Below are 20714 nucleotides of genomic sequence, written 5' to 3'. Positions count from 1 at the left end.
TACTAAGGACATCGTTAAACTACAGCGCATCCAGCATCTTGTTGCCTAGTTTATTCCTTCTGATTGCCGAGTAACATCTTCGGTCACCAATATGCTGTGTCAGCTCAACTTGGAACTAAAATTGCGCCGTCATGCCTCCGGGCTTCAATTGTTTCATATGCCCTATAACAACATATCTGGTTCGTCATTTGATACCAATTTTAGCTGACTTCTAAGAGATCCAGTCTGCAATGTAGTACTCTCATATTTCGCCTGGACAAAACTTTATCAGCTTTCACACTTTCTCCTCACAAAACATCATGTTTCTTCTTTTTTGATTTACTTCACGAGATGGGTATATATGTCATGTGTTCTTCCATTAAAGTTTTAGTTGCGAAAAAGCGCTCGTGTTGTGTCTTCTCTCCTACTTAGTCCTCGTTTTTGGCGCTAAACTTCATCATGAATCAGTGGAACTGTTTGCCTCCATTTATTGTTGAATATTCCGATGAAAATATCTTTCCCGATTTGTTACTAGAACAAATGCAACTTTCTCCTCTTTGAAACGTGCTGCTGCCTTCAGTATTCGCAAATAAATAAATAGATGTGCAAGCTTTCAGACCCTTGGTTGTACGGGATATGTGTTTTGTTACGCCATGTCTGGGCGTGGCGCGTGGTTCAGGCAGAGGGTGGCTGCGCATTTACAGCTGTGGAGTGCGCGCACAGGAGGAGTTCCAAGATCTGCTTATGACTGTACAATGAAGCAGATGTGATGGTATGGCTAGCCTATATACATATATATATATATATATATATATATATATATATATATATATATATATATATATATATATATATATATATATATATATATATATATATATGGTTTTGTGGTTTTGTGGTTTTGTGGGGTTTAACGTCCCAAAGCGACTAAGGCTATGAGAGACGCCGTAGTGGAGGGCTCCGGAAATTTCGACCACCTGGGGTTCTTTAACGTGCACTGACAACGCACAGTACACGGGTTTCTAGAATTTCTCCTCCAAAGAAATTCTAGCCGCCGCGGCCGGGATCGAACCCGCGTCTTTTGGGTCAGCAGCCGAGCACCATAGCCACTGAGCCACCGCGGCGGCATATATATATATATATATATATATATATATATATATATGCGCAACGCTTATTTTAGGCAAACATTTATTGCTAGTCGACGTTTCGGACAGAGGCTGTCCTTTTTCGAGACTGAAGGTGCAGCCTTTGTCAAAAGTTTAGAGCCCAGGGGGTTTGCTTCAAAGCACTATTGTGGCGCTCCTGTGGCACTCATGGAAGTCATACGCATCGGAGGGAGCAGCACCGAAAATCTTCTTACCTTCAGGAGATTTGGGACGCTGAGCGCGCATTACGAGCAAAGCAGTGTGGCCCAGAAGCAAACACCCTGGGCTCTTAACTTCTGACAAAGGCTGTACATGGTTCTTGCGGCAAGAGCGGTGTAACTTCAGTCTTGAAAATAACGGGCTCTGTCCGTAACGTGGAGCCGCAATATATATATATCTTCCATTGACTTATCATACTTATCCTCTTCTTCAGCGGACAGATCACGACAATAGCCGGCGCTTGCATGATTGCAGCCAGTGAACGACGAAAAGACTAAAGAAGTAATGAAGTTTGAACACAATATTTATACCAGCCTCTATGATTGAAACGGCCATCAATTCGGATCTCTTGACTGAAGAAAAAAAGCTGCCGTATTTAGTTCCGCCCCGACATTCAGCGTCAAAACCGACATACTGCACGAAATAGAATTCGTTGAAATCTTTGTGTGCGTTCTAAAGTCATTTTATGTGAATGCATCACGATGAACAAAGATCTGTTGATATTGATACGGGTTGGCAGGCCAAGGAAGAGGAAAACGTGATGACAGATGAAGTATGATTTTAATTGCTGCGGGCCTAGCGCGAGCGCTCCGTTCCGGGCCACTGCCCGCTTCTTCGTCGTCTTTTTGGTAACAATATCATCATTCTCCATTTGATGTTAGAATTCTGTAAAGAGTAGAACTTAAGGTACAGACAACTGTTGAACCCAAAAAATTAAGAAAAAAAATATGAATTGTCGAATTGACTTGCATCAACTGAAGGAACATTAAATGATCGTAATTCCAGAATCAGCGGAGGTTTGCTTGAAGTGAAAACTGCAGTTAAGTAATTAGGAGTTTAACTGGGCAGAGAATTACCGAGAGAGAGGCAGAAAAAGGAAAGGGCTTGACCCAGTTTGTTACCCGACACGTGGCGAGGGGAGTAAAAGAAATAGTTGGTCATGTGACTTGAAAGTTTTATGTCCGCGTTGCGTGTTAATACAAATTTGCCTAATTTCTCCTGGAGGTTTAATAAATATTTTGTATGAGCACACTTATTAGCCTTCTGCAGAAGGAAAAAAATACGCTAGACTTTCCGCCTCTTATCTTTTCTGTGAAAGAGGAAAAATCAGGAGTGAAGATGCCACAAATCATACGTTTTCTCCCTCCTTATAACCCTCTCAGGGAAACCTGCATAAGTTTTCAGTGGCCAGAAGGCAAACTAGTGCCATTTGTATTGTAAAAACTTCGGCACAGAGGCCGTTTACCACAGAAAAACCCGATCATAGAGATACCGCTTTGAAACTCTCCTTGAAGTCCACGTGGGCATAAATGAAATAGGCAGCTAATCTGAACCATTTGGATCATGATACTCGAGAGAAAACACTGAAAAGGAAACAAATAGCAAAAGACCCTATGAACCCCTGTCTCCTTCGCTGTTTATTCTCTGTCAAGTATGTATAAGCGCCTGTTTTCCTGGCATCACCTGTCCGGCCATGTCCGGCTTTGCCTTGTTCTTCTTTTCCTCTTACCCTTCGTCTTCGTTTCAGAGCCCCTGTCCTTTCATTTTCCACTCAGTCTGGTCAGAAATGTGTGTCAATGCCGTCGTCGCGTCGTCCCCTGTCTCCACCGGGGGCACGCCGAGCAAGTATGCACTGCGGTTGTCCGCGCTCTACGCATATCGCCTGTGGCGGGGTCTAACCTTTTCATCAGGCTATTCCACTTCGAGGTCTCCTTTCTTTCTGCCTTTTGTGAAGCTCGCTCTTTTGCTGTTTCAGTGCCACTACCTTGCCTTTCAGGCACTGACCACTTTTTGCAGGAACCCTATTGAAGTTATCGAAACCCTACGGCACAGTCACGTTTTTTTTAGCATCGCTTATAGCAACACCCTCAAGTCATCTTCAGTCACCACTATCATCATCATCAGCCTCACTACGCCCACTGCAGGGCAAATGCCTCTCACATGTATCTCCAATTAGCCGCCGCATTTTCTAGCTGCGGTCACAGTATACCCGCAAACTTTGTAATCTCATCCGCCCACCTAACTTTCTGCCGCCCCCTGCTCTGCTTGCCTTTTCTTGGAATCCACTCCGTTACCCTTCAGGCCCAGCGGTTACCTTGCCTTCGCATTACATGCCCTGCCCAAGCCCACTTCTTCCTCTTGATTTCAACCAAGATGACATTAACTCACGTTTGTTCCCTCAACCACTCCGCCCGCTTCTGATCTGTCAGTGTTACACCTATAATTTTTCTTTCCATAGCTCGCTGCGTTGTCCCTAACTTAAGCTGAACCCTTTTTGCCAGCCTCCACGCTTCTGCTCTGTAGATGAGTAGACTTTGTACTATACTAGAGCAGTATAGTAGGTTTACTACACTGCTAGTAGTAGTAGTACTAGAGCAGAGTAGTTTTGACTAAAGCAGACTTTGCAGGAACTCTATTGAAGTGGTCGGAAACGTACGGCACACCCACGTTCCTTTTTCTCATAACTGATAGCAAACACCTTCAGGTGATCTTGTAGCAGGCACAAAGGGCGATGAGTTTGGTGCTCAGCGTCGCAGCCCAGAGGATTTACTAGCAAACCATGCTCACAGCGCGTCAGTGTATGCATATCTCAGTCCGCTTTATCGCACATCTTCTAACAGGCATCATTGAACTGGTCTAAGATAAACGATCCTAGCCTTTTATTCAGTTTAGAGAAAACATAACCCGTGGAGACAGGATGGTGCTCTCCCACACGTGGTCGACCGTTTGCGAGAACGACTTTAGAGCATCAGCTTTCTACAGGTCGGTTCACAATTTTTTTTTGTTAAATTAGGCAAAGGTTCAGTGGATCAAAATTCACTCTTCAATGCTCGACGCTGGCGGAAAAACATATTTTCACTCTACTGTGTCATCACAGGATGCCAAAGTTTTCTGATAAATCCACACATTGCGCTTGTTCTACTATAGCTTTGTTTGCAACAGGCAGTTGCAACAATAATATTGCCGCAAAGCTGAATAATATTTATTTGTTCGTGCTCAAGGCCGCCAGCGAGTGGCTTTATCACTTTGTGCCGCGAGATACTACCAGATTTATCTCCAATGGTCGTAACCATGCGGAACCCATTCTACGCTCTTCGTGGCTGTTGTGGATACTTTGTACGCCTTGTCCGGAAAATTCGTTGCCAGCTTTAAATTGACCACGGCCGAAAGCGGCGGGCGTGCTGGTCGACTACCGCCTATCACGTTTGTTGCTATCGCCACCACTCAGACATCAATTTTTTCTGGGCGCAAGCCAGCCTAATGAAGAGTTTCATTTAGAAGCCCTTCTCGCCGCCTTCCTGTCTTCTGTACTGCGGACTGAGAATGTTAATTACGTTCATTCTCGAGTTAGAAAGCTCAGCTAGTTTTCAAGGTGACTTAGAAGTTATGAAGAAGAAAGACAAATAAGTTCTGTGATGTCATACAGCAGTTTATTTTCCAACACCTAAGAATCCTAGCTGGAACAAATTATTGCAGTAGTGTTGGCTCGCTGTTTCACCCATGCATTTCGGCACCGAGGTGGGCTTGCTATATGAGGGACATTTGCCATAGCGTAGTTGTACTAGCGGAGACGTAAACAGGTTTGCCGGAAGTCTTCAGCGCGCGTAAGTAGCCACGCCCTTGCCACAGAGCGTGCACAGGAGACCGCCCGATTTCCAGAGTACTCCTCAGCTCAGCTATGATAAAGGTCTCTATTTTCACTACGGAAAGACACGCGGAGAACGACCAGGCTCTTAGTAGAGTAAACGTATTCTCTTTGGGCGCGGGGAAACCCGCAAGCATTTTAAATGAAATGCGAGCCGCCCTCTGGCAAAGCGCACCGGCAGGTACGCGCTACAGTAGGAACTTACTCCGCTACGAGCTTCACCGTGTAGGGGTGACATTAAAGAAATTAGAGCTCTGTAGATGGTGCCGGCCCGCCGGTAAACTTCAGGATTGACTAAGCGAATCTATGTGTACATGGGGCTGAAGGAAACTCTAGAGAAAAAAAAATTACAGGGCGGCCTTAAAACCTAATGCGGCAAAGTTGCGATAGGAGTGGCATTTAACCTGAATAATTACTTTGATGAATGAGGCAGAGAGAGAGAAAGGAATTTTAATGAGAGGGAAAGGTGCAGAGGTCGGCAGCGATGGCTATGCTGTAGAGCATCCGCTTGGCGTGCAAGAGGACCGGGTTCGAATCCCCGTGCCGCGCAATTCTCCACCAGGTTAAAAAAAATTCTCCGCGTGTCGATGGAATTGCATAACTAGGCCTGGAGCGTAGCCTGATCTCGGTGACCAGAACCGACAAAGCACTACCACACCAGAACAGGATTTGGCCACCCTGGTGTAGTACTTCAAGGACAGGGCTAAAGGTAGACGGAGTGGGTGGTTCTTTTGAAGGATGGTGTGGGGTGAAGAAGTGAGTCGAAGGTGGGGGTAGGTTAAAAGCTGCCTAGCCATGGAGGTGGGGTGAAGGGGTGACTAGTGAATAGGAATTGTGCTTCTCTCGTAGCTGTACAGCTCTCGTATTAAAACCATATCTGCTTTATTCATGCTTGCAGTTAGAATTTCAGAATATCTGGACATCAGTGTAAGACAGTAAGCAATAAGTTATTATTGGAAATGACTTTCAGCCCCAGTGCATCCTCCGCAAAGCCAGTTCGCTCTGGCGCTGCATGACTTACTTGAGCTTTATGAAAAAACGCATCACCAGATTTCCAGTGAACTCCGTCTTTCTGAGTGGAGCATTTTGCAGTGTTCTGCACTGTGACCTTGGCTGGGTCAACACCCTAGATCTCGCATAGAATCATATGGCACGCGGTTTTTATTAGCAGATAGAGCCTTCCTATAAAAAGTGGCAAAACTACCTCTGTAAATGTTCTGACGCGGCCATTCGCAATTGTTAAAATCATTGTGTCATCGAAGAGTCAAATTTTGTGATTCGTTGCGTATGCCATTTCTGTTTTATTTAACGAGGAATACGATGGCATCGTGGTCTTTTAATAATAGATATGAATGAAAATGGAAGTAAAGTTTAATATCTAATGCGTGCTACGCCTGAACAACAAGACTACTTGAAATACAGCAGGCCATATCTTCGAGGCCATATCCAACGCTTTCACTGCTCTGTAACTTATTCATGCTTAGCGGTTAAATTATTATTTGCACAAATGCGCGTGCGCACCTGCAAACGTGGCCGGCCGCACAAAAGTGCGCGGATAAGGGGGACCAAGACACAGGAAAGTAAAATGTCAACCGTACACAGCTCTTCGTTCATAGAAAAGTACCTCTGCTGAAGACACTAAGCGATCAAGAATTCCCCGGTAGCGAGGTGCTGGTTAGGTTGGGGTTCGTCATTGAGCACGTTCGTTACCATGCTTGCCTATTAGTCTCTGAGTAATTTATGCACTGCGTTGCAATTTCTTAGAACTGAAATAGAAGCTACAGTTTACCTCAGCAAATTAGGGGTGGAATGATCAAAGCGCTTGGCTCGTAACAGTTTCGTGACTGGCTCGCGCGCATAATTTCAGCGACCATTAAATACTTGGGTAAGTTGGCGAAGGAGCTAGTGGACGAGGCAGCGCACTAGCTCGTGAACTGTTCAGAGAAATGGGTTTGTGATTACCTGGACTCGAGTGGCGGAAAAGTTTGAGGCCGGATAAAGAAGTATTGCTTTATAAAACGCTTTATACATATTTTTATTGTTATTATTTTCGCAATTTCTTCATTTTATGTATTTCCGCTGATGCTTTAACCTTGTTTTTATAATGGCAAAACATTTTGATTAGTTTTGTTACATGTTACAAGTTGTTACAAGTTACAGGAGTACCCCTGGGATCAAACTCTTCGTGCGCGCATTTTTCTTTTTCTTCAGATATTTAATAAGTATAAAACGATCAATCTAGCTGTTCCTATATTCCATGCAGTATGATTTTCACTCCAACTAGTTCAACGCATTATATCGTTGACTACACGTCCAAGCATTGCAAAATCTTCCGTTTGTCAAGCAAATCTTGTTTGACAGCTTAATAGATATTTGCTGCACAAACATGGCACTATAAAATGAATAAGTAGTTACAATGGTCGTTAAGCTTTTGCTACCAGAGCTAGCGAGCAAACTCACATATTGGTAACGAGTCAAGTCTTTATGGGAGTTTGAAACAACTAAGCTTCGCGTATTATCAAAACAAATCAAGCCGTGCTTGACCTCGCAGTGTAATACTAATGCTCTTCACTGATCTGCAGTTCCTTAATTCTCAGAATCTGAAGTAAAAAGATGCCTAGTCAGGACGTTGCTGACTATCTGGCTCCGTGTAAATTCCTAAGCCATGAGTTCGATACTCCGTCGCTAGAGAAGCATGCAGTTGCCGCCCCACATTCAAGACAAGGCGACAGGTCGACGACAGCTCAAGGGTCCGGGATCATTGTCACGCGTGCGAAGAATCCGACCGACCTCCTGGCTGAGCTCAGATCCGCAGACCTCGCAAACATTTCCTCGTCTCTTTATTGTTTTTCTGCTTCAGCCTAAAAAAAAATCCGACACTGAACATGAAAGGACCTGCCATTTCTAGCATCAAATCACTGTCACCTTATACTGCGCGGCTCGTCAGACACGTGCCCCTACGTGACAGCCCTTCTACTGGATGTCGCAAGACCCCTCACTTTTCCCATTAGCAACTGCTTAGTAGTGGCGAGGGAGCAACGCACCCCGCAGGCATCCGCAACGGTGAAGACCTTCATGTGAATGGATGTGCAGTGCCTAGAGCAAGGTGGTAGTCCCGTACCCGCCAGCTGCGCGCTTTAGCATGTCGAAACTGCACCATCTGACGCGCTGTGCGACCTTGCGATTTGCAGTGGCGCACTACCTGTGACGGCAAACACGACGTGTTGGCAGTGATGGAGTAACCAGTCAGGATGTTGGTTCTTTTGACGGCGTCACAATGAGCGCGCTACTGACGAACGTAGAGCACGTCATAGCTTTCACTCGAAGTGTAAGCTATGTTACGAGAAGTCCACACCGGGTATCACCTTTCGGCGGTTCGTTGGGTTCACTGGGGTAGTGGTGCAGGATGTAGTTGGCGATCAGTGACGTTTCAAGAGCGCAAAGCGGCGACGACAGATGTACTACAAGCGCTGCGGGAATGTGACAGTTCGTAGAAGCTATTTGTTGTTCCAGCCGGGTGATTGCCACCCCTGTTTGTTACACGTGATAATGCAGTAGTTTTGGCTGCGGAATTAGGCATGATTCTTCCAGGTATGGCAGTAATAAATCAATAGAATCTGCATTCTAATTCTTCAGCTTTAAATGCGATCTTCATCGGTGGCCAGGAGAGCGACATATTTTGTATTCATTACAGGGCAAGGCAGGCCCTGCAAATATCAAGGTCGTGGTTCCGGCCGCACGAGAACTAAAAAAAGTGCTTGTCTATGCACAAAGCGAAAACCTACAAACTTTAGTGGCCGTTTCGTGTAAAGTCTGGAAACTTGAATTTGGCAGAACCATGTCGCGGAACTTTTGCAGGAAAAACTGAAGGTCCTGACGTTTGATGACCCTTTCAGTGTGAAAATTCCGCCCAAGCAATTGCGTTCCTAAAATGCAATTAGAACAAGACACTTCTGTGATTTTCAACTGATGTTCAGCGCTCTGTTGTTCTGTACCTGTGTGTTCCTTTCTTGTGTGTCCCGTTTGTCGCGCTATAGCTATGCAATGCTGTCACAAATCCGCCCAATAACTTACCTTGTCGGACGTCCCAAAGTAGATTAGTGCTTAACACAAGCAGATGCCCGCAAAAGGAATAGGCGGTATCAACGGAGACTCCGTCACCTCGAAAGTAATTTCTGGCGATTTTAGAGATGGCGCAGTTGAGTAAGTTGTATATATATATATATATATATATATATATATATATATATATATATATATATATATATATATATATATATATATATATATATATGAGAGAAGCCAACAGCCACAGAAACCAAGGAGCACGGGGGATTTTTTAATTAATTTATTTTTTTGTGGTGTTGATCAAGTAAGAATATTACTGAATGTGTTTTCGCTTAAAGCTAATTGATTAGAAAAGCAGAAGAAAAAACAACCACATGCCGCCGGTGGAATCCGAACCCACGACCTCCGAATTACGCGTCCGGTCCTCTACCTCTGAGCTACGGCGACGGCTGTCATACCTTCTGCTTTCGGGGGTATTTATGTTTACAAATAACCTAACCCTGAGAGTGTTCATCAGCGCCACCCACGTTCGTAAGCGGCGGACGTGGAACGTCCTGAGTTACCGCTGGTGTGACGTAGAACGCCATCGAACGGCGAGGGTGGAAGCTGTGTGAGAACCCTCTTATGCTTCCTATGGCGTCATGGCTGCCAGAACGGAGACCCTCGCTAAGCAATTAAGCAAACAAGATATATATATATATATATATATATATATATATATATATATATATATATATATATATATATATATATATATATATATATATATATATATATATATATATATATATATATATACGTAGAATGAAGACAACCTGTTTTGAGCAGACAGTTAACAGTACGATTCTCTGAGATGTCCAGCTCAGAGTGTTTTGAATTTAGATGTGGTGATGCTTTGGTAACAGATGTGGAAGGGAAACCTTTGTTTTTACTTTGTCCTAATATTTCTCGTATCATAGCACAGGTGTGAAATTTTGCCTCGGGGGTCATTACCAGTGAGATAGATAAGGCCCATGGAACAAAGAACGAGCAAGTGAACACTATTGTGACTTTGTGTATCGGGACCAGTGAGCCACATGTCTTTGTTTCCATCGTCTTTTTGGGCCTCTGGTATGTTTAACCCTTCCTCAAATTCATTTATATAACATATAATTCTCGTGTTTTCTGAAATAATTTTGGTCATCAGTGAAGCAACTGTGGCGTCTGGTTCCTTCTATCGTCTTCGTGTGTTGCACTACTCACAATTGAGTATGTACAACAAGCAACTCCCCTAAATTCCCGCTCATGTCATAATCTCCTAAAAAAAAGATCGGAAATAAACGCTCATGCAAAATAGGAATATAGTGCGTGAAACCTGGCGGTACGGGCAGGTACCCGTAACGCTGATGCTAGTGAAAATTATCGACGTACCTATGTATCTTGCCAAGAAAAACGACGTCTCTGAGCCACACTCTGTCATGAAAAACTTGGTTTCTTTTTCATTTACAAGCTTCTCAGCATTGTTTATAAACATATCTTTTCCGAACTATGTAAAACACTACAGCGTCCGTAAAAGATTACTTTAAATTCGAGCGTTCGGAACTAGGCAACTAGTAATGTAGAAATGTTCATGTTACACTGGAGGTTCGGAGGACCAGGGCAGGAAATATGGCTGACGCTGATTTAAAGAATTGGCCTCGAATATCATATGGTGTTGAACTTTTGTTGGTGGTGGACACAAATTTTTCTTACTGGTATTGAGAGCTCGAGAACGTATTCCTTGGTATTGGTGAAAGATGCGATTGTGCGATTGCGTCTACGACGATGAGTTTGAAAATAGCGCTGCACGAACAGTATAATGAACCCAGTATAACAGCGCCTGTGAATGTTTGATGCAGCAGGCAATTTATGTGAGTTTCCTAGACGTTGGTACTTGTCTTGAGACAGCAGTCACATTACGGAGCCCGTCTATCATGAAAGAACTCTAATTATCATGAAGACGAGCTGTCACCAGCACCTTCTTATTTGTTTGTGATGTCACGTTAGGAGATTTATTGTCTGCATTACACCAAAGTGTGTAAAGTGTTTGAGCGAATCGCGCCGCTAATTAAAAGAAAGGATTACGAGCTAAACAGAAGCATTTTGCAGTATGGTTATATTAATGATGAGAGACGACGAAAAAAAACAGGCGGCTCCAATTAACTAATAAACTAATTTAGTAAATTCTAATCAGTCACTTTTTAACTGCTACAGATAAGGCGTCTGATTGAAATTGCAGATTTGCAGAAGGCCGTTAGTAATAGTCACATCAGTTTTTAAAGTTCTGAAAACGTGATTACCCTCGATGCCGGAGTTCAACAAATTGGCCTGTTAAATATGTCATTAGAAGACCTTGCCATTGCGGAGAGTGCACAGCGCCATCCATCATACTGAGTCTCCGTGCCGCAATTACCACGTGACATTCTCTACCCCGTGCTCCACGGAGCAGCGATGTGGCGAGCAGCGGGGAGCCCCGCGGCGCGCGTGGCACAGAAAATGTCACGTAAGGCATGTGTCATGGATTGTCGCGATTTTATGCGCGCTGGTTTGCACGTCCAGATCAGCCTCCCTTTACTTCTAAGTGGCTCGTCACAAGTACAGGAACAAGTACAGAGGTCAGAGGTACAAAGGTTCTGGAGTGCGCACAGTTCCTCTAAGCCTATACTTGCAATGCGATGTAAATTTCAAAAACAATTTTTTTTTTGCTTTTCCCATTGGCATTCGCAATCACCATGCTTAGTTTGGAAGCGTATGCGGGGAAAGGGGGAATAAAAATTGGTACTGCTTTCTGCCCCCCCCCCCCCCCCCCCCCAATTCTCATCGCGGTGACGAGAGAGCACTGCCCGGATTCTCGGGCCCTTGCTTTAGGGCGGATATATTTTAAGCATTATATCATAAATTAAAATTTAAGTACTATATTATAAATTTTATACGCGCTTTAAAGGCTTTAAAGCACCAAAAGGCCAATAATGAAATAGAAAATGGACATTCACAACCGCTATTCATCCGACCTCTCATGCAAGTCAGCCTGGTGTGAGCTTAGTGTCCTGAACTTCTCCTGTGCAAGTTTTATCGATAAAATTCTTCTAATGGTTATTCACGAGAAACTAACGCGAGTATCATCCAGAAACCACGAGGATCCAGAAACTAAACTTGTCTGAAAAGCCCAGATATCTTCTGTTTTAACGGTGGCAAAGAGAAGAAAAGTTTCACTCTATTATTGCCCTAGCCGGGTTTAAGTGCGCGGCCCCATAAACGGAGCAGCTTTATTCTCCGATGCCTCACCCCACTCGATCATCACCTCAGTTTCCCGCGCAGCGCCTTCCAGCTGGTAGTTGCTTGTGCTAAGTGTCGAAAATTATCGTCTTTTTCATAGTTCCTCCGTTCGGTCAACAATGCGAACGTTTGCTAAAGCCGCTGAAGAGTGGCCTGTGTCTCTGGCGCTTGTTGGAGTTAAAGCCACGATAGTTTATGAGGGCACTGCGCACTCTATGAAAGAACAAGTAGCTGAACACGGCAGCACACAACACGACAAAGATGAGAGGGAAGCCTAACATGTTGTCCATTTATTGAAAACAGGTTATAGCGGAGGCCATCAAAGAGTGAAAATAGCGAGGGAGACAATGCGCGGTGCGAAGTTGGAAGAAAGAAAGCAGGTGAAGGAGGGAGGGCGTTCAGGCGCCAAAAAACCTGACCAGTGTCCGAGTGCGCAGACCATATTATATCACACGCATAATTGAAACGCTTCGCCTTTAATGCATTACGTTTCATGCTTAAATCTGCTTATGGTGACGAGATAAACTTTCAGTTGTTTATAGCAGCAATAGCTCTCCTGGGGAGGGTTTCCGGTATCAACATATTTGACACTCACGGCGAGTATAGACTGTATCATCATAATTACTTCTGTACGGAGCGAAATGAAAACCTGGCGTGGTATTTTACTTTCACAAGCGTGAACCTGGTGATGCGGCTTTTCCGAGAAAAGAGGTGGCACCAGGTCTCTGTGGTATTCGCTGTAGAGTGGTTCTTAGAAAATGTGCAATGGCCTCTGTGCACAACCTTTTCGACTCGTGATAAACCTGCAGCGCTTAAGAGAACGCCACTACGCCGCGTCTCAACACCTCACAATGACTTCCTGAAGCGTTGTGCGCACAAGCATTCAAGAATCCCATTGACAGCTCTCACACTGTGACAACCACGAGTCTCCTCACTAACAGAACTAGCTGTCTATGTGCTTATAAAAGGAGGAAAGTTGCTGAATAATCAGTTCATTTTTTTTATAAGAGGCAGAATGGCTTTTCTTGTTTCCCAAAACAGAGCTCAGAAAAGTGTCTTTAGTCCTTCCACCCCACAATCCCGTCCAGGCAATTTCTGTCCTTCCTTTTTTTCACGGATTGCTTCCCAGAACTTCACTGCTTTGGCCAGTTCATCAACTAAAGGTCTAAAAGCCTAGGCGTTGAACCCCTCTCAACGGCGCACAGGGTAGGGGCGGTGACCACAAAACATGAGCGCTGACGAACAGACGCATTCTTGATAGGAAAACTAGACTTATTCAGGAAAGTTGCAGAGTATCACATGCGCTGAAACGAAGTATATATATGGTGTAATGGGTTCTATAGCTTTAGAACACAACATATACTTAATTCACTCGTAATAATGACGAAGCGACAAGTGCTGTGTAGAACGATTTTCGGGAAGGTCACTCATTTCCCCTGAAAAAAAAAAGTGTTTATACTACAGACAAGGTTCTTTCAGCTGACAAGCTTAATTTTCTACTATTAAAATACTTATCCAGTGGTTCCTTGACTATGTCTACATATAGTTTAGTATAAATAACTCGCAGCCATTTCGAGATGACAGTCATTAGAGACATTTATCATAGCGTATACCGTCTACCGTAATCGGTAGTCACCGCTTACCGCAGTCTGACGTCAGTCGCGAATGCGTATTCCCATAAGGTGCTGCCAGGCCACGTGCGAGCATTTGGGGCCATGTACGTGTGCACATTTCCGTCTAGCGGCCGAGGTAAGCGCTGGGGGCGGGCTGTGTAGGCTATGCTTAAATCTCCATTGAAGTGTGGGAAATGATGCGCACGATAACATGCGTGTTTCACTTCTTACGCATCTTTTCAGGCATGGCAATGGCACCGAAGGTTTTTTTAATAGTTTTTCTTTTTCCTTCATTTCATAAGCAGACATGCGGTTAAAAGCATCACTAGGTTTCTTGCTTGTGATTCCCCTCGCCGACGGTTGTCAAGACTCACTCGCTGCACGAGAGTTGGCGCCCTGTGCGACCAGTTTGTGAAATCAGGCTTCTAGTGACTTTTTCCTTCGAGGTATTCCCCTTTCACAGAATGTCTGGTGGCGTAAATGCATTAGAGAGTTTGGAAAATTGTCTCCACGTCTCCTTAGAGCCTCTCGAACCAATTGTGGGCGGGCATACACGCGTAATATACGAGAAATGCTGCGTTACGTGTTGGTAGAATATTATCCGGCTTTACACGGAACACGAAGCGGTTCATCCCATTCAGAGGGAGCCGTTCATAAAAGGCTTCCTAAATCATTAGTCAGCCGAGAGCAAAAAATATTTCCCAAGCAACTTTTTCGAAGAGTGCCCTGCAAAGACGATCAATGCGTGACGCAGTTGTTGCAAGAGATTCGTGGTTTGACATTCAGGAAACCAGTTGAAATGAAAGCCTATATTTGAAAGCGTATAATGCATCAGCCCAGCTACTGTTTTTAGATTGTGTTGTCCTGCACAACACTTCACATTACTCCACAGGAGGTTTTTGGCAAAGCGAATGGCGCGCTTTTTCAAACATCGGTCAAGGCATTGGCAGGAAGACTATGAGTGTAATGCCTGATTGTCCTTATATCCTCTCGCATGGCTAAAACGTGCTAATAAAGGCGGCCGAAATAATCTTATGCATAAGTTGAAAGGGCAGTAAGCTTGGCGAGTAAGAGGCTTTTCGTGATGTTTTTGTAGGCTGAAACTATACAAAGACGCAGAAAAGATAGCACAGGAACACAAGAACAAAATGAAAAGAACGGTAATATCCTGTGTCTCGTTCTGGGCACATTTGTAAAATTCGCGCCCATAAAATCTCATGGATGCACCTGTTAATACGCTAGGAGAGAAAGTGACATTGTTGAAACAGTGCGCGCAGACTACTACTCGTAGGTAATTATGAAGAAAGTCGTTGTGCGGCGTCCATAAGGAGCAGATGGGACTAAGACACGCTACTACAGGAGTCACAGGAAGCAGTGAAGGACTATGTTAGAATAGGGCTAGTAGGCACTGCAATGTTCAAGGCTTAAACGTTCGAGTCATTCTTCGTTAACTGTCTATTTGTAAATAGAAGCCGCGCAGCTCCTGTACGCTGAAGGACTCCTGCAAGGTCTCCTAGCGCTTCAAGAAGACCAGCATGAACGCAGTCATAGGTTGTTCTCGTCTGCACGTCCGAACCCAGCTCATTAAGAAAACCACGTGGACAATCAGCAGGACACCGTTCACTTAAGGAGGGTGGGCGAGCTAGCAAAATTAGCAATCCTTCGACATGCCCAATCGCTCAACGCAATATGGACAGCAAACCACTTCCGTGATAAAGCTCACTCACCTTCTTTTAGTAAGTATTCTAGGTTTATGCCAGACAAGCTTCCCGATTCAGACATAGATCGAGCGCACACATTCGCCTGGGTGACAGCAAGAAGCCGCCGTACTGTCCACCCTAATCTGGGCCCAGAGAAGCGAGAGTAATGGCGGCATAGCACATATCATTCCTGCTCTCTTCAGTCCTTCATTTTAGGATATTGAGGACTGAAAGAACCAAAATGGGCAGGTTCATGAGAAGCGCTTGACCACACTTAAAAATAAGGAAAATTTAACGTTGAGATTCAGGATCATTCATCCTTGCAGGATCATTCTCCGGCACACATCACTAACAAGCTTATCGCGGAGCAGAAGAATGTAGTTATGGATGCCGACATGCTACGACGCTTATCCTGGAGGACAACAATAAAAAGAGAGAAGCGGGTGTGGTGTACATGCTTGTTCCCGCCGAAAGTCTCATATGGGTCTAGATAAACGCCCTAGTGGATTGCTCCGCTTTAATGCACACCCCCTGAGGTTCTTTACCGTGCGTTGACATCACGCAACATATGAGCGTTTTCGCATTTCTTCGCGATCGAAAGCCATTCGCCGCGAACGAGATTCTGTTCCGGCACCTTGGGCTTCCCACCTTACCGCCATATTCATAAGCCACAGCGGCGAGATGCAGGTAGCATTTTTCTACTCTGTATCTGGGGAAAGAGATGGAAAGAAGGATGAAGCAGGAAAAACGTTTGTTTAACCAGTGGATTGGTCGTTGATCGCCATCGTCTTCAGGCGGGGTTCCTTAGTCCACGACTCCGTCGGCTGTCGCCAGCCTGTGCACCCACTCTATCAGCCGCTGCTGGTCTTGCTGCTGGATATTACATAGAGACAAATGGAATGGAAGAAAAAGCTTTCATTGACGATCAACGCGATTCAAACAGCAGCCGCTGCACTGGCTGGTTCCCACCGGGAGCGGATAGCATGATCCTGTTCATCAAACACCGATGTACCCCCACTGCACTACACCTCACCTACCCAACTCCCCGGAGTCAGATTGGCGATGGGGTGTCCAACCACCCGTTGCCTCCGGCGCTCAACCTTCCGCCGTTTTCGCTCTCTCTCTCTTCTGACTGTGGAAAGGGGGATTCTTTCTCTTCACTTTGCTTCCTGCCGACCAAGGCTTCACACGCCAGCGGCGGACAGGTTTGTTAAGGATCCCGTTCTGCATGTTATGGGCGTTGTAAGATGGTTGGTTTATGGGGTTTAACGTCCCAAAGCGACTAAGGCTATGAGAGACGCCGTAGTGGAGGGCTCCGGAAATTTCGACCACCTGGGGTTCTTTAACGTGCACTGACATCGCACAGTACACGGGCCTCTAGAATTTCTCCTCCAAAGAAATTCCAGCCGCCGCGGCCGGGATCGAACCCGCGTCTTTTGGGTCAGCAGCCGAGCACCATAGCCACTGAGCCACCGCGGCGGCAGGCGTTGTAAGAGATAATTCTACAACCTAGGTGGGCCACCAAGGTTATGTGACCTTCTGTAGTCATCCCAACCTGCCAACTGGATTGTGAGCAAACAACCTACGTCGCATAAGCTTCACTGATGACAGCACCTGCCCTCGCAGGGCAGATGCGCATTGTTTAACCGCTGCATCACTGCGCCAAGAGCGTTATTAGGGCTCCCAGCGATCTATGAGTATAAAGTACGGAATGACCAATCCAGCTTATATCGGCACTAACCAATTAATGCTGTCGCGTCATACTCTTAACCCGGAGGTTAATTTTCTCTGATAGTTTTTGCGGTAATAAGAATCGTATTGCCAGCTCATTAAAACAGCTCAGTTGAAGAAGAAGAGCGTGAAATCAGGAAGCAAAGACGGCGCTTACTCCAAAATAAAGCCCCTCACCTCCGGATATCGTCTCTGACAACGTACAGGTATAAAATGCGAAATTTCTACCAATAGCAATATGATACTCAGTACAGCCCACCACAGACTGGCAGCTACAGCACATGAGCAAAAAAGCTCTCTATACCTCTGCGTCTGCGCCAACACAATGATCCTGAGTCGGCCGCCCCACCGTGACCAGATACGCCCGGTGTATTAAGAATCTGGGCCTCTAATGAAACCATCTACAGCACTCATCGCCTGGGCTTAGCATCATGCAAAAGACTAGGTGAGATAGGTGCGTGAGATGCGAAGCTGCGCGGGCAGTCGTGCGCGACTAATGGCGGCCTTTGGAGGCGCGTCAATCAAATCGCCACTTTGGTCACGGGTTGTAAGCACAGCTTGCCTCTGAATCGCCACGAGTCGGCGGCAAGTCGCTTCCGGATGCCTGCCGGTCAAACTGGCGATTACGTAACGCTCGACGTAAATGAAATACATGGGTGGGTAGTAGAGAAACAGAAACCCTGATCTGTTAACGGGGCGGAGGCCAAGCGTTATCGCTGAGGTGCCCCGCCTGTGTTCGGGTTTTAGGGCACAATGGTTGCTTGAAGGAGGTCATTATGCGATGTTTGAAAACAAACTGTAGCGCACTAAAGAGATGAATGCTTTGAAACGGTGCTTTCGGCGTTGGAAACGTCATAACGTCATAATCGACTTAGCAAACGTCATTATTTCAGTATATTCAGATTACTAAACAACTTTTATTCGTGTTTAAATGATCCTTTCAGACTCACCATTAATAAATCTGGCGTTACGGTATTTGCATGTTGCAATCAAGAAAGTTCATATTAATTCGGGGACATTCTGTACTCAGGAAAGTTCATGTTTATTCAGGACCTAGGAAGACATTATGCGATGTTTTAAAACGGACTGTAGTGGGCTAAAGAGGTGAATGCTTTGGAACGATGCTGTTTGCGTAGCAAACGTCATAATATCGGCGAGAGTGGTGCAGTACATTCAGATTACTAAATAACATTCATTCGTGCAGCAATGGTCCTTTTAAACATACTATTAATAAATCCGTGGTTACTGTATTTGCGTGTTGTAATAAGGAAATTTCATGTTTTTTCGGGGGCACCTAGAATGAAGGTAAAGGGAATACGTGTACGAGACGTCCCAGAATGAGCGACATTAATTAGAGCACCAAGTAAACTATTGTTTGGTAGGCGCTTAGGCGAGGTAAACTTATGCAAAATAAGAAGCAGGGCTTGGCGGTATTCCTAGAAAAGAAAAAAATATTTACTTGTTAATTTTGCGTTCACCGCCTTTTTCGTTTCCTGCTCTGTACCAACCTTGTCCAGGTTGTGGATAATACGGCAATACTGCAACACTGCTTTATCCTACTGATTGATTTAGGGAATTAGCGGCCATGAACGCGGTATTCTGTGCCTTTCGGGACTTTGCAGTAAAATGCACGCCCGCTAAGCAAATTGTTTCTGTTATGTTCAAATAGTGCGTGGATGAGGGACTGCGGAATTCTGGTCCTGACGGCAGCCAAGTGCACGTCAATACTGCGGCCGCCGCAGAACTGGGTGTGTTTTAGTCGGGGGCACAGGCTCCGAAAAAGTATCCCACCAGAGTTGTGCCTGAAAACTAGAACGACTTTACTACCTGTTGTTCCTGAAAGGCGGAGGGAGGGCTGAGCAGTTAACCATGCTCCCTGCATACTATCTCAATATTAAACTATTTTTTGTTCTCTACGCGATTATGATAAAAATACCAGAAACGTTCTACTCAAATTTTAGGTGAAGTCAACTGTATAAGTCATCTGATAGCCTTCCAATAGAGTAAAGAATGCAGAAATGCTCCCGTCATGGGTAAGGGTCTAAAGCAATAGCCAGTAGGCCGAAAACTGTGGGATGGACCGTGATGCAAAGCTACCCCAATGATTGAATTTTGCTAGGGGCAAAATGCAAGTGAGTTAGTCGATGAAGTTAAAGCCTACATGTTAAGAGCTGCAGCTCTTTAAGAAAAACCGAAAAATCCTAATGTATGGTATGCTTAATGCCAATAACTATTTCTCGCCTATAAGGCGAGAAATAGTTGGCATATCTTTATTACACAGGAAACATTTTATTCGCCAAAGTAGTGAAAGCAGCTTCCAACTGGTATTACTTTTGCATCTAAAAATAATCGCAGAAATGTTTCCAGAACAGCCGTTAATTTGCATATCCCTTAATTTTTGTTTGCCAGTGACTATGCCGGAGTTTTGCAACGTAATAGCAGCGTAGCTAAGCAGTAAATGCAAGTTCTTTTCATTTTCTGTGCATTGTGATTAGATTTGAAACAAACAACGGGAGTAGTGAGATGGAAAATAACAGATTGAGGTTCGTTGTGCAACTTTCTCCACTTGGCTTTTGCAAAAAAGGAAACTACTGCCATGAAGGCACACAAAAAACGCTTACTACGCAGGGAACGGTGATCTTAGAAGGCAAATAATGCGTGCAGGAAATGAAAGCTAGTTCAATGAAACGCGCATTCACATTTCTTTTTAAAACCCTTCGCAGGACTGCGGGACCGATGCCATACTTGATTCAAGTTCCGGCAAACTGACAACAGGCCACCTGCGTACGGTATGTTTTGTGTGCTGAACACTACCGAACTTTCAAACAAACCATTCAGTGTTCTTTTTCTGTTTCGCTAATAGGCCTCTTTTGTGTTCGGTGCGTTTTTTCAAGCGTGGGTGCACAGTTCGATGAGGTCAAATTTAAGGACAAAAAGAAAATTTTAAACATTGTTAAGTTTTTGAGCCTTTTACATCGGTTAGTGTCGCATAATATTTCGTGACGCAATTTTCAATATTACCTCTTGTTCCTCGCAAGTAGCGACTGAGGCAAGGATGCGTACCATAGTTGAGGTGTTTTTATGAAGTGCTTGGTAGAAATGCCTGAGTTTTTTTTCCTACAAAACTAGAGATTAAATGGCTTGAATGTAAAATAATTCAATTTCTGGAGTTATTCTGAGCGCAGTTTTATCACCTGTATGCATGTTAGAAAGGCATAGAGGTTGCGCTTTATAAAGGGTCAGAGCAAATTGTACAGAAACGATAGCAGTGCGCTCGCGTACGCACGCACACACACACACACACACACGCAAACAC

General features: G+C 44.7%; 1 long non-coding RNA gene across 1 annotated transcript in view; it reads left to right on the top strand.

Annotated features, from left to right (window-relative positions):
- Positions 1–20187, top strand: part of LOC149328663 (uncharacterized) — a 178906-nt gene extending 158719 nt beyond the window's left edge. Inside the window, exon 3 of the long non-coding RNA XR_016285457.1 lies at positions 20122–20187. This is a non-coding gene — a long non-coding RNA (uncharacterized LOC149328663). The remainder of the gene's footprint in view (positions 1–20121) is intronic.
- Positions 20188–20714: the final 527 nt, after the last annotated feature.

Source organism: Amblyomma mixtum, chromosome 9, assembly GCF_055824585.1.
Source record: "Amblyomma mixtum isolate Tamu chromosome 9, ASM5582458v1, whole genome shotgun sequence".
In the NCBI taxonomy this organism is placed as follows: domain Eukaryota; kingdom Metazoa; phylum Arthropoda; class Arachnida; order Ixodida; family Ixodidae; genus Amblyomma; species Amblyomma mixtum.
This window is presented reverse-complemented; position numbering and strand designations above follow the sequence as displayed.